At 39.1% G+C, this 12828-nt stretch overlaps 1 non-coding gene across 1 annotated transcript; it reads right to left on the bottom strand.

The window, feature by feature from the left end:
• Positions 1 to 4748: 4748 nt before the first annotated feature.
• On the bottom strand, positions 4749 to 4856 carry LOC148574085 (small nucleolar RNA R71). The gene has a single exon (XR_015906760.1). It is a non-coding gene; the product is annotated as a small nucleolar RNA R71 (small nucleolar RNA).
• Between the last annotated feature and the right edge of the window lie 7972 nt (positions 4857 to 12828).

The raw sequence follows: 12828 nt of genomic DNA, 5'->3' as shown, positions 1-12828 counted from the left end.
ACATGTCATGCAAGTAAAAATTAAGAGTTCCCATTATTCTCAATGTAAATCTTAGGGTAGCCTTTAAAATCTTAGTGTTGTTCCTTGATGAAATGTTGTTAACTAACTAACATGTAATGCTATATATATACAAGGTGTGTGGATTGTTTTAATTTACTAAGATTTCTAGTTTACTCCTTTTATTTTCAATTAAATCAAACTATTATATGCTAAAAGGGTAAACTATACTAATGAATCCACATATTCTATAATTAATAAGTTTAGAATTGCAAACTAAACTAAATGGCTAAAATATGAACTAAAGTGCAAAATGCGGAAAATAGGGTAGAAATACAACAAAAGAACAATGTATAAGTACTGAAAAATAAAAATAAAAACAAAAATACAGGAAAATAACAAAATAAGATAAAAGAGTCTGTAGTGGTTCACCAAAAAGATACGCCAGGGATGGCGACCTCCCCACACTTAAAGTAAAGCATCGTCCTCGATGCTCACTCAAGCTGGGTGTGAAGGAGTGTCATCACCGGAGGGATGGGCTGCTGGAGTCTCGGTGGTGGCCAGAAGGTCTGCAGACTGGATGAGGGTAGGAGGATCTGTCTGCTACAGTGGAGGCTCTGACTGTATAGGAATCTCTGGGTCTGCAGCTGATGAGCGGATAATTTATACGCTTTTTGGCATTGTTTTTACATAGTTTTTAGTATAATTTAGTTAGTTTTCAGTATATTTTTATTAGGTTTTAAATAAAAATCACATTTCTGGACTTTACTATGAGTTTGTGTGTTTTTCTGTGATTTCATGTATTTTCTGGCTGAAATTGAGGGACTTGAGCAAAAATCAGATTCAGAGGTTAAAGAAGGACTGCAGATGCTGTTGGATTCTGACCTCCCTACACTCAAAGTGGATTTTCTCGAGCTACAGAACTCCAAATGATGCGCTCTCAATTGCGTTGGAAAGTAGACATCCAGGACTTTCTAGCAATATATAATAGTTCATACTTTGTCCGAGTTTAGATGACTCAAACTGGCGTTCAACGCCAGTTCCATGCTGCATTCTGGAGTTAAACGCCAGAAACAGGTTACAAAGTGGAGTTAAACGCCAGAAACAGGTTACAAACTGGCGTTCAACTCCAAGAGAAGCCTCTACACGTGTAAAGCTCAATGCTCAGCCCAAGCACACACCAAGTGGGCCCCGGAAGTGGATTTCTGCATCATTTACTCATTTCTGTAAACCCTAGTAGCTAGTTTAGTATAAATAGGACTTTTTTATTATTGTATTCAAAGTCTTGGTTATTCCGGTTCCCCTCTGGGGCCGAGACCAATGAACTCCATTATCACTTATGTATTTTCAACGGTAGAGTTTCTACACACCATAGATTAAGGTGTGGAGCTCTACTATTCCTCATGAATTAATGCAAAGTACTATTGTTTTTCTATTCAATTCAAGCTTATTCCTATTCTAAGATGTTCATTCGCACCCAAGAACATGATGAATGTGATGATTATGTGATGCTCATCATCATTCTCACTTACGAATGCGTGCCTGACAAACACTTCCGTTCTACATGCAAACAAGCTAGAATGAGTATCTCTTAGGTATCTAATACAAGGGACCGAGTTCGAGATATTAGAATCTTTGTGGTATAAGTTAGAACCCATGGACGGCCATTCTTGAGATCCGGAAAGTCTAAACCTTGTCTACGGTATTCCGAGTAGGATCTGAGAAGGGATGGCTGTGACGAGCTTCAAACTCGCGAGTGCTGGGCGTAGTGACAGACGCAAAAGGATAGTAAATCCTATTCCAGTATGATTGAGAACCGACAGATGATTAGCCATGCAGTGACAGTGCATTGGACCATTTTCACAAAGAGGATGGGATGTAGCCATTGACAACGGTGATGCCCTACATACAGCTTGCCATGGAAGGGAGTAGGAATGATTGGATGAAGACAGCAGGAAAGCAGAGGTTCAAGAGGAACGAAAGCATCTCTATACGCTTATCTGAAATTCTCACCAATGAATTACATAAGTATCTCTATCCTATTTTATATTTTAATTATGTTATAATTGTCAATTCACTATAACCATTTGAATCCGCCTGACTGAGATTTACAAGGTGACCATAGCTTGTTTCAAGCCGATAATCTCCGTGGGATTGACCCTTACTCACGTAAGGTTTATTACTTTGACGACCCAGTGCACTTGCTGGTTAGTTGTGCGAAGTTGTGACAAAGTGTGATTCACGTTTGAGAGCACCAAGTCTCTGGCACCATTGTTGATGATCGCAATTTCGCATACCAAGTTTTTGGCGCCGTTGCTGGGGATTGTTCGAGTTTGGACAACTGACGGTTCATCTTGCTGCTCAGATTAGGTAATTTTATTTTAATTTTAAGCTTTTTGTTTTTATTATTCTTTCCGAAAAAAATAAAATAAATATTTTCAAAAATATATTTTTATTCAGAATTTTTAAGAATGAATTCTAGTGTTTCATGATGATCTGTTGAATCTTGGCTGGCTGTAAGCCATGTCTAATCTTTTGGACCGGGGTTTCAACTTATCATCACAAGAGCTTGTTGATCTTCACCCATTTGGCAGTTACACATATAGTTGTTGTATACATGGGAGGTATCAATATCTGCTGAAGCTTGGCTGGCCATTGGCCATGTCTAGTGTTTTGGACCGGAGCTTTCACTGAAAGCTTGGCTGGCTAGTAAGCCATGTCTAATTCCTGGACTGGAGCTTTAGAATAGCATTGCAAGATTCTTGGAATTCTCATTAAAAATTTTGAAATCCTTATTTTTCTTTTTCCAATTAATTTTCGAAAAATACCAAAAAAATTAATAAAATCATAAAACCAAAAATAATTTTGTGTTTCTTGTTTGAGTCTTGAGTCAAATTTTAAGTTTGGTGTCAATTGCATAATTTTATAATTTCTTGCATTTTTCGAAAATGTGTTCTTCATGATCTTCAAGTTGTTCTTGGTAAGTCTTCTTGTTTGATCTTTAAAATTTCTTGTTTTGTGTCTTTTCTTGTTTTTCATATGCATTATTGAATTCTTAATGTCTCAACATTAAAAATTTCTAAATTTGGCGTCTTGCTTGTTTTTCTTTTCTTAAAATTTTCAAAAAAATATGTTCTTGATGTTCATCTTGACATTCAAAGTGTTCTTGGTGTTCATCTTGACATTCAAAGTGTTCTTGCATGCATTAGTTGTTTTGATTCATAATTTTTATGTTTTGCTTCAATTTTGTTTTTCTCTCTCATCATTAAAATTCAAAAAAAAAATATCTTTTCCTTTTCTACTCATAAATTTTCGAAAATTTGAGTTGACTTTTTCAAAAAATTTTAAAATCTAGTTGTTTCTTATGAGTCAAATCAAATTTTTAATTTAAAAATTCTACCTTTTTCAAATCTTTTTCATTTTTCTTTTATGATTTTCAAAAATTTCAAATTGATTTTTAAAAATCTTTTTCTTATTTTATTTCATAATTTCAAAACCTTTACTAACAATTAATGTGATTGATTCAACAATTTCAAGTTGTTACTTGCCTATTAAGAAAGATTCAATCTTTAAATTTTAAATTCATATCTTTTCTATTTCTTGATAGTCAAGTAATCAACTTTAATTTTCAAAATCAAATCTTTCTAAATTTCTTTTTCAAATCTTTTTCAAAATAAGTTTCAATCACATCTTTTTCAAAATCAATTTCAAAATCTTTTCTAACTTCTTATCTTTTCAAAAAATTGATTTTCAAATCTTTTTCAATTAACTACTTGACTTTTTGATTGGTTTTAAAAGTTTACTATTTTAATCATATCTTTATCAAAACTACCTAACTAACTCTCTCTTTCTAATTTTCGAAAATTCCTTCCCTCTTTTTCAAAATTCCTCTTTAATTAACTAATTGTTTTAAACTTTAATTTAATTTCATTTCATTTTTCTTTTTTTTTTAATTTTTGAATTTTCACTTTAATTTTAAATTAAAAATAAAAATTTTTTATTTTAATTTGTTTAATTTTCAAAATTCTCTCTCTCACCTCCTTCTATTTATTTATTCATCTACTAACACCCCTCTTTCACCCAAGAATTCGAACTTATTCCTCTCCCTTGTGTTTGGATTCTTATCTTTTCTTTCCTCCATTATTCTCTTCTTATACTTACATAAGGAATCTCTATACTTTGACATAGAGGATTCCATATTTTCTGTTCTCTTCTTTTTCATATGAGCAGGAACAAGGATAAGAACATTCTTGTTGAAGCTAATCCTGAACCTGAAAGGACTCTGAAGAGGAAGCTAAGGGAAGCTAAAGCACAACTCTCTGGAGAAAATCTAACAGAAATTTTCGAAAAAGAAGGAGACATGGCCGAAAATAATAATGCAAGGAAGATGCTTGGTGACTTTACTGCACCAAATTCTAATTTACATGGAAGAAGCATCTCAATCCCTGCCATTGGAGCAAACAATTTTGAGTTGAAACCTCAATTAGTTTCTCTGATGCAACAGAATTGCAAGTTTCATGGACTTCCATCAGAAGATCCTTTTTCATTTCTTAACTGAATTCTTGCAAATCTGTGATACTATCAAGACCAATGGGGTTGATCCCGAGGTCTACAGGCTTATGCTTTTCCCATTTGCTATAAGAGACAGAGCTAGAATATGGTTGGACTCTCAACCTAAAGACAGCCTGAACTCTTGGGATAAGCTGGTCACGGCTTTCTTAGCCAAGTTCTTTCCTCCTCAAAAGCTTAGTAAGCTTAGAGTGGATGTTCAAACCTTCAAATAGAAAGAAGGTGAGTCCCTCTATGAAGCTTGGGAGAGATACAAGGAACTGACCAAAAAGTGTCCTTCTAACATGCTTTCAAAATGGACCATCCTGAATATATTCTATGATGGTCTGTCTGAATTATCTAAAATGTCATTGGACCATTCTGCAGGTGGATCCATTCACCTAAAGAAAACGCCTGTAGAAGCTTAAGAACTTATTGACATGGTTGCAAATAACCAGTTCATGTACACTTCTGAAAGGAATCCTGTGAGTAATGGGACGCCTATGAGGAAGGGAGTTCTTGAAATTGATACTCTGAATGCCATATTGGCTCAGAACAAAATATTGACTCAGCAAGTCAATATGATCTCTCAGAGTCTGAATAGATTGAAGGAATCATCCAACAGTACTATAGAGTCATCTTCTGAAGAAGAAACTTACGATCCTTAGAACCCTGCAATAGCAGAGGTGAATTACATGGGTGAACCCTATGGAAACACCTATAATCCCTCATGGAGAAATCATCCAAATTTCTCATGGAAGGATCAACAAAAGCCTCAACAAGGCTTTAATAATGGTGGAAGAAACAGGTTTAGCAATAGCAAACCTTTTCCATCATCCACTCAGCAACAGACAGAGAATTCTGAGCAGAATCTATCTAGCTTAGCAAATATAGTCTCTGATCTATCTAAGGCCACTTTAAGTTTCATGAATGAAACAAGGTCCTCCATTAGAAATTTGGAGGCACAAGTGGGCCAGCTGAGTAAAAGAGTCACTAAAACTCCTCCTAGTACTCTCCCAAGCAATACAGAAGAAAATCCAAAGAGAGAGTGCAAGGCCATTGACTTGACCATCATGACCGAACCTACAAGAGAGGAGGAGGACGTGAATCCTAGTGAGGAAGACCTCCTGGGACGTTTAGTGGCCAACAAGGAGTATCCCTTTGAGGAACCAAAGGAATCTGAGGCTCATCTAGAGACCATAGAGATTCCATTGAACCTCCTTCTACCCATCATGAGCTCTGATGAGTATTCTTCTTCTGAAGAGAATGAAGACGTCACTGAAGAGCAAGTTGCTAAGTACCTTGGTGCAATCATGAAGCTGAATGCCAAATTATTTGGTAATGAGACTTGGGAAGATGAACTTCCCTTGCTCACCAATGAACTAAATGCATTGGATAGGCAGAAATTACCTCAAAAGAAACAGGATCCTGGTAAATTCTTAATTCTCTGTAACATAGGCACCATGACCTTTGAGAAGGCTCTGTGTGACCTAGGGTCAGGAATAAACTTAATGCCACTCTCTGTAATGGAGAAACATAGGATCTTTGAGGTGCAAGCTGCCAGAATCTCATTAGAGATGGCAGACAACTCAAGAAAATAGGCTTATGGACAAGTAGAGGACGTGTTAGTAAAGGTTGAAGGCCTTTACATCCCTGCTGATTTCATAATCCTAGACACTGGGAAGGATGAGGATAAATCCATCATCCTTGGAAGACCCTTCCTAGCCACAGCAAGAGCTGTGATTGATGTGGACAGAGGAGAATTGGTCCTTCAACTGAATGAGGACAACCTTGTGTTTAAAACTCAAGGATCTCCTTATGTAACTATGGAGAGGAAGCATGAAAAGCTTCTCTCACTGCAGAGTCAACCAAAGCCCCCACAGTCAAACTCTAAGTTTGGTGTTGGGAGGTCCCAACCTTGCTCTGATTATCTGTGAGGCTCTATGAGAGCTCACTGTCAAGCTATTGACATTAAAGAAGCGCTTGTTGGCAGACAACCCAATGCTATTTAATTATATCTATTTATTTTCTTCTTGTTATTTCGTGTTTTATTAGGTTGATGATCATGTGGAGTCACAAAAACTACTAAAAAATCAAAAACAGAATGAAAAACATCATTAAAAACAGCACACCCTAGAGGAGGAACATTCTGGCGTTTAACTGCCAGAAATAAGCATCTGTCTGGCGTTTAACGCTAGAAACAAGCACCAAGCTGGCGTTTAACGCCAGAAACAAGCATCTACCTGGCGTTAAACGCCAGAAACAGGCAGCAGTCTGGCGTTAAACGCCAGGATTGCACAGCAAGGGCATTTTACACGCCTAATTGGAGCAGGATGTTAAGTCCTTGACCCCACAGGATCCCCACCACTTCTTCTCTCCTGTTCACACCTTTTCATAACTCTCTTCCCCAAATACCCTTCACCAATCAACTCAATCACTCTTCTCCATCACCTCTTCACCACTCACATCTATCCTCTCTTCCCCAAAAGCCCCACCTACCTTCAAAAATTCAAACTATTTTCCCTCCCAAACCCAACCCTAATGGCCGAACCCTAACCATCCCCACACTCTTATATAAACCCCTCATTCCTTCTTCATTTCACACAACACAACCCTCTCTTTTTCCCCTTGGCCGAATACACCCCTCTCTCCCTCTCCTCCATTTCTCTTCTTCTTCTCCTTCTTTCTTTCTTTTTTTGCTCGGGGACGAGCAAACATTTTAAGTTTGGTGTGGTAAAAAGTATTACTTTTTGTTTTTCCATAACCATTAATGGCACCTAAGGCTAGAGAAACCTCAAGAAAGAGGAAAGGGAAGGCAATCGCTTCCACCTCTGAGTCATAGAAGATGGAGAGATTCATCTCAAAGGTCCATCAAGACAACTTCTATGAAGTTGTGGCCAAGAAGAAAGTGATCCCTAGGGTTCCTTTCAAGCTAAAAAAGAATGAGTATCCGGAGATCCGACTTGAGATCCAAAGAAGAGGTTGGGAAGTTCTCACCAACCCCATTCAACAAGTCGGGATCTTAATGGTTCAAGAGTTCTATGCAAACGCATAGATCACTAGGAACCATGATCAAAGTGTGAACCCGAATCCAAAGCATTGGCTCACCATGGTTTGGGGAAAATACTTAGATTTCAATCTGGAAAATGTAAGGCTGGCATTCAACTTGCCAATGATGGAAGAAAACGCACGCCCCTACACTAGAAGGGTCAACTTTGATCAAAGGTTGGACCAAGTCCTCATGGACATATGTGTGGAAGGAGCTCAATGGAAAATTGACTCAAGAGGCAAGCCGGTTCAATTGAGAAAACTGGACCTTAAGCCTGTAGCTAGAGGATGGTTGGAGTTTATTCAACGCTCAATCATTCCTACTAGCAACCGATCTGAAGTTACTATAGACCGGGCCATCATGATCCATAGGATCATTATTGGGGAGGAAGTGGAAGTTTATGAGATCATACCTCAAGAACTCTACAAGGTGGCTGACAAGTCCTCTACTTTGGCAAGGTTAGCCTTTCCTCACCTCATTTGCCACCTCTACAATTCGGCTGGAATTGACATAGAGGGAGACATCCTCATTGAAGAGGACAAGCCCATCACTAAGAAAAGGATGGAGCAAACAAAAGAGCATGGATTTCAACAAGAGCATGAGGAAATTCCTCACCATGAAATCCCTAAGATGCCTCAGGGGATGTACTTTCCTCCACAGAATTATTGGGAGCAAATCAACACTTCCCTAGGAGAATTAAGTTCCAACATAGGACAACTAAGGATGAAGCACCAAGAGCACTCCATCATCCTCCATGAGATTAGAGAAGATCAAAGAGCTATGAGGGAGGAGCAAAAAAGGCAAGGAAGAGACATAGAGGAGCTCAAAAGCACCATTGGTTCTTCAAGAAGAGGAAGACACCATCCTCACTAAGGTAGAATCATTCCTTAATCTCCTTGTCTATTTATTTTACTATTTTTTTATTTTTGAGCTTTATGTTTTATTTATGCTTGTGTCTTTACTATATGATCACTAGTGTCTAAGTGTCTATGCCTTAAAGTTATGAATATAAATCCACCACCTCTCTTAAATGAAAAAATGTTCTAAAAACAAAAGAACAAGAAGTACATGGTTTCGAATTCATCCTTGAAACTAGTTTAATTATTTTGATGTGGTGACAATACTTTTTGTTTTCTGAATGAATGCTTGAACAGTGCATATGTCTTTTGAAATTATGGTTTATAAATGTTAAATATGTTGGCTCTTGAAGAATGATGAAAAAGGAGACATGTTATTTGATAATCTGAAAAATCATAAAATTGATTCTTGAAGTAAGAAAAATCAGTGAATACAAAAGCTTGCGAAAAAAAAGAAAAAAGAAAAGAAAAAATGGCAAAAAAAAAGAGAGAAAGAAAAAAAGAAAAAGCAAGCAGAAAAAGCCAAAAGCTCTTTAAACCAAAAAGAGCAAAAAGCCAATAGCCCTTAAAACCAAAAGGCAAGGGTAATAAAAAAGGATCCAAGGCTTTGAGCATCAGTGGATAGGAGGGCCTAAAGGAATAAAATCCTGGCCTAAGCGGCTAAACCAAGTTGTCCCTAACCATGTGCTTGTGGCGTGAAGGTGTCAAGTGAAAACTTGAGACTGAGCGGTTAAAGTCAAGGTCCAAAGCAAAAAAAGAGTGTGCTTAAGAATCCTGGACACCTCTAATTATGGACTTTAGCAAAGCTAAGTCACAATCTGAAAAGGTTCACCCAGTTATGTGCCTGTGGCATTTATGTATCCGGTGGTAATACTGGAAAACAAAGTGCTTAGGGCCACGGCCAAGACTCATAAAGTAGCTGTGTTCAAGAATCAACATACTGAACTAGGAGAATCAATAACACTATCTAAATTCTAAGTTCCTATAGATGCCAATCATTCTGAACTTCAATGGAAAAAGTGAGATGCCAAAACTATTCAAGAGGCAAAAAGCTACTAGTCCCGCTCATCTGATTGGAGCTAAGTTTCATTGATATTTTGGAATTTATAGTATATTCTCTTCTTTTTATCCTCTTTGATTTTCAGTTGCTTGGGGACAAGCAACAATTTAAGTTTGGTGTTATGATGAGCGGATAATTTATACGCTTTTTGGCATTGTTTTTACATAGTTTTTAGTATAATTTAGTTAGTTTTCAGTATATTTTTATTAGTTTTTAAATAAAAATCACATTTCTGGACTTTACTATGAGTTTGTGTGTTTTTCTGTGATTTCAGGTATTTTCTGGCTGAAATTGAGGGACTTCAGCAAAAATCAGATTCAGAGGTTGAAGAAGGACTGCAAAAGCTGTTGGATTCTGACCTCCCTGCACTCAAAGTGGATTTTCTCGAGCTCCAGAACTCCAAATGACACGCTCTCAATTGCGTTGGAAAGTGGACATCCAGGGATTTCCAGCAATATATAATAGTCCATACTTTGCCCGAGTTTAGACGACGCCAACTAGCGTTCAACGCCAGTTCCATGCTGCATTCTGGAGTTAAACGCCAGAAACAGGTTGCAAAGTGGAGTCAAACGCCAGAAACAGGTTACAAACTGGCTTTCAACTCCAAGAGAAGCCTCTACACATGTAAAGCTCAATGCTCAGCCCAAGCACACACCAAGTGCGCCCCGAAAGTGGATTTCTGCATCATTTACTCATTTCTGTAAACACTAGTAACTAGTTTAGTATAAATAGGACTTTTTATTATTGTATTCAAAGTCTTGGTTATTCCGGTTCCCCTCTGGGGCCGAGACCAATGAACTCCATTATCACTTATGTATTTTCAACGGTAGAGTTTCTACACACCATAGATTAAAGTGTGAAGCTCTACTGTTCCTCATGAATTAATGCAAAGTACTATTGTTTTTCTATTCAATTCAAGCTTATTCCTATTCTAAGATGTTCATTCGCACCCAGGAACATGATGAATGTGATGATTATGTGATGCTCATCATCATTTTCACTTACGAACGTGTGCCTGACAAACACTTCCGTTCTACATGCAAACAAGCTAGAATGAGTATCTCTTAGGTATCTAATACAGGGGACCGAGTCCGAGATATTAGAATCTTCGTGGTATAAGTTAGAACCCATGGACGGCCATTCTTAAGATCCGGAAAGTCTAAACCTTGTCTGTGGTATTCTGAGTAGGATCTGGGAAGGGATGGCTGTGACGAGCTTCAAACTCGCGAGTGCTGGGCGTAGTGACAGACGCAAAAGGATAGTAAATCCTATTCCAGTATGATCGAGAACCGACAGATGATTAGCCATGCAGTGACAGCGCATTGGACCATTTTCACAAAGAGGATGGGATGTAGCCATTGACAACAGTGATGTCCTACATACAGCTTGCCATGGAAGGGAGTAGGAATGATTGGATGAAGACAGCAGGAAAGCAGAGGTTCAGGAGGAACGAAAGCATCTCTATACGCTTATCTGAAATTCTTACCAATGAATTACATAAGTATCTCTATCCTATTTTATATTTTAATTATGTTTTAATTATCAATTCACTATAACCATTTGAATCCGCATGACTGAGATTTACAAGGTGATCATAGCTTACTTCAAGCCGACAATCTCCGTGGGATCGACCCTTACTCACTTAAGGTTTATTACTTGGACAACCCAGTGCACTTGCTGGTTAGTTGTGCGAAGTTCTGACAAAGTGTGATTCACGTTTGAGAGCACCAAGTCTCTGGCGCCATTGTTGATGATCGCAATTTCTCATTCCAGCGGCCTGAATCTGTTGTGGCTCCTCCTGCTGTGGCGCAGCCTGCTCTGGTCCTGCCTGCTCAGCCTCTCTCTGTGCATGTATCTCCTCCTCATGCTCGTCCGCCTACTCCTCGGATGGCTCTGATGGTGTGTTAGGCTCGGAGGGGATGTCGCCGCCAGATCGGATCATCAACTTGAGGTGCTCATAGCGTCGCTTGTTGCGACGCTCAGATCGCTCATATCGCCGCTGGTTGCGGCGCTCCATCTGGTCCAGCTGCTGAAATAAGTGGTGCACGAGGTGATAAATGGGCTCTGAGGCAGGTGGAGGTGCAGTGGGTGGGGCTGGTGCAGCAGTGGAAGAAGAAAGGGCAGCTGAAGATGTGGCGGCCTCACCAGAAGCGGTGAGGAATGGAGGTCTGTAGCCTAAAGCCTGAAACTTCCTGCTATAAGGAATGATCTTCTTGCAGTCTGCAGCAGCCGGCTTCGCATCAGCCAGCTCCCAAGGCACGTCAGATCGACGGCCGAGCTGGGTAATCAGATATGGGAAAGGGAGAGTGCCTCTGACATGGACCCTTGGCCATGTAATACCGGATGAATCATGGAAGATACAGGTCATTACCCTCCATCACGCACCAGAGGAGGGTGATCATAGCAGCAGGCAGCTCCATCTCATGAGTGCCCGGCATAACAAAGTTGCTCAGGATCTGGTGCCAGAGCCGAGCCTCATCATTCAGATACATCAGCTTGATTCCCTTAGGCATTGCTGTGTTCTTTCCCATGACCCATGGGGCAGTAAGGTCAAGGGCTATCCTCTGCTTGACAGCATCCCAGTCAAATCTCAGAAAGCGCATGTCCTCTTCAGCCTTTTGGTAACCGTCAGGCTGATCTGACTTAGGCTGAAGCTGCAGAATATCCTCAATGGCTTCCTCAGTGACCAGTATCTGTTTCCCTCTGAGGTGCACTACATCCAGGGAAGTCTTGAAATAGTTGCAGTAAAACTCTCTTACCCATGAAGCATTGACCTCTGTCAAGTTTCTCTCTAAGAAGAACCAACCTCTCTGTTTTATCTGTTCGGAGGTGTACTGGTGTAGTTCTTCTGGAATTTTCAGGGTCCTCTCCAGGTACAGGTTCCTGGAGGTGGCAAACACTGGATACTTCAGCTCACAGTATCTGTTTGTAAATTTAACTGGATCATTAGCAGGGAGGAGTTGTTCAGCCTTCTCCTACGGGGTAAAGTACTTTTCCCGCCAAGAGTCATCATGCATAATATCCAGGATAGACATAGAGGATTCGCCTCTTTTTCTTTTGCCAGTGGTTGCTTTGCCTTTTCCTTTGTGCTGAGGGTCAGACATCCTGAAAAGTAGAAATTCCAGGATATAATTGAAGAACAAAGCAGGAAGACAAGTAGGCAAATAGAATAATAACAAGATAAGCATATAGTGGCAAAAGAGCAGTAGGATTATGAAATGAGTTAAGTATATGTGCATTATGGAATGTATTTGAGTTAGAAATCTGAGATGAAAAATCACAATCCAAAATGTAATATAAGTAGAATTCATGTTAAG

Source organism: Arachis ipaensis, chromosome B2, assembly GCF_059453495.1.
Source record: "Arachis ipaensis isolate K30076 ecotype BB chromosome B2, ASM5945349v1, whole genome shotgun sequence".
Taxonomy (NCBI): domain Eukaryota; kingdom Viridiplantae; phylum Streptophyta; class Magnoliopsida; order Fabales; family Fabaceae; genus Arachis; species Arachis ipaensis.
This window is presented reverse-complemented; position numbering and strand designations above follow the sequence as displayed.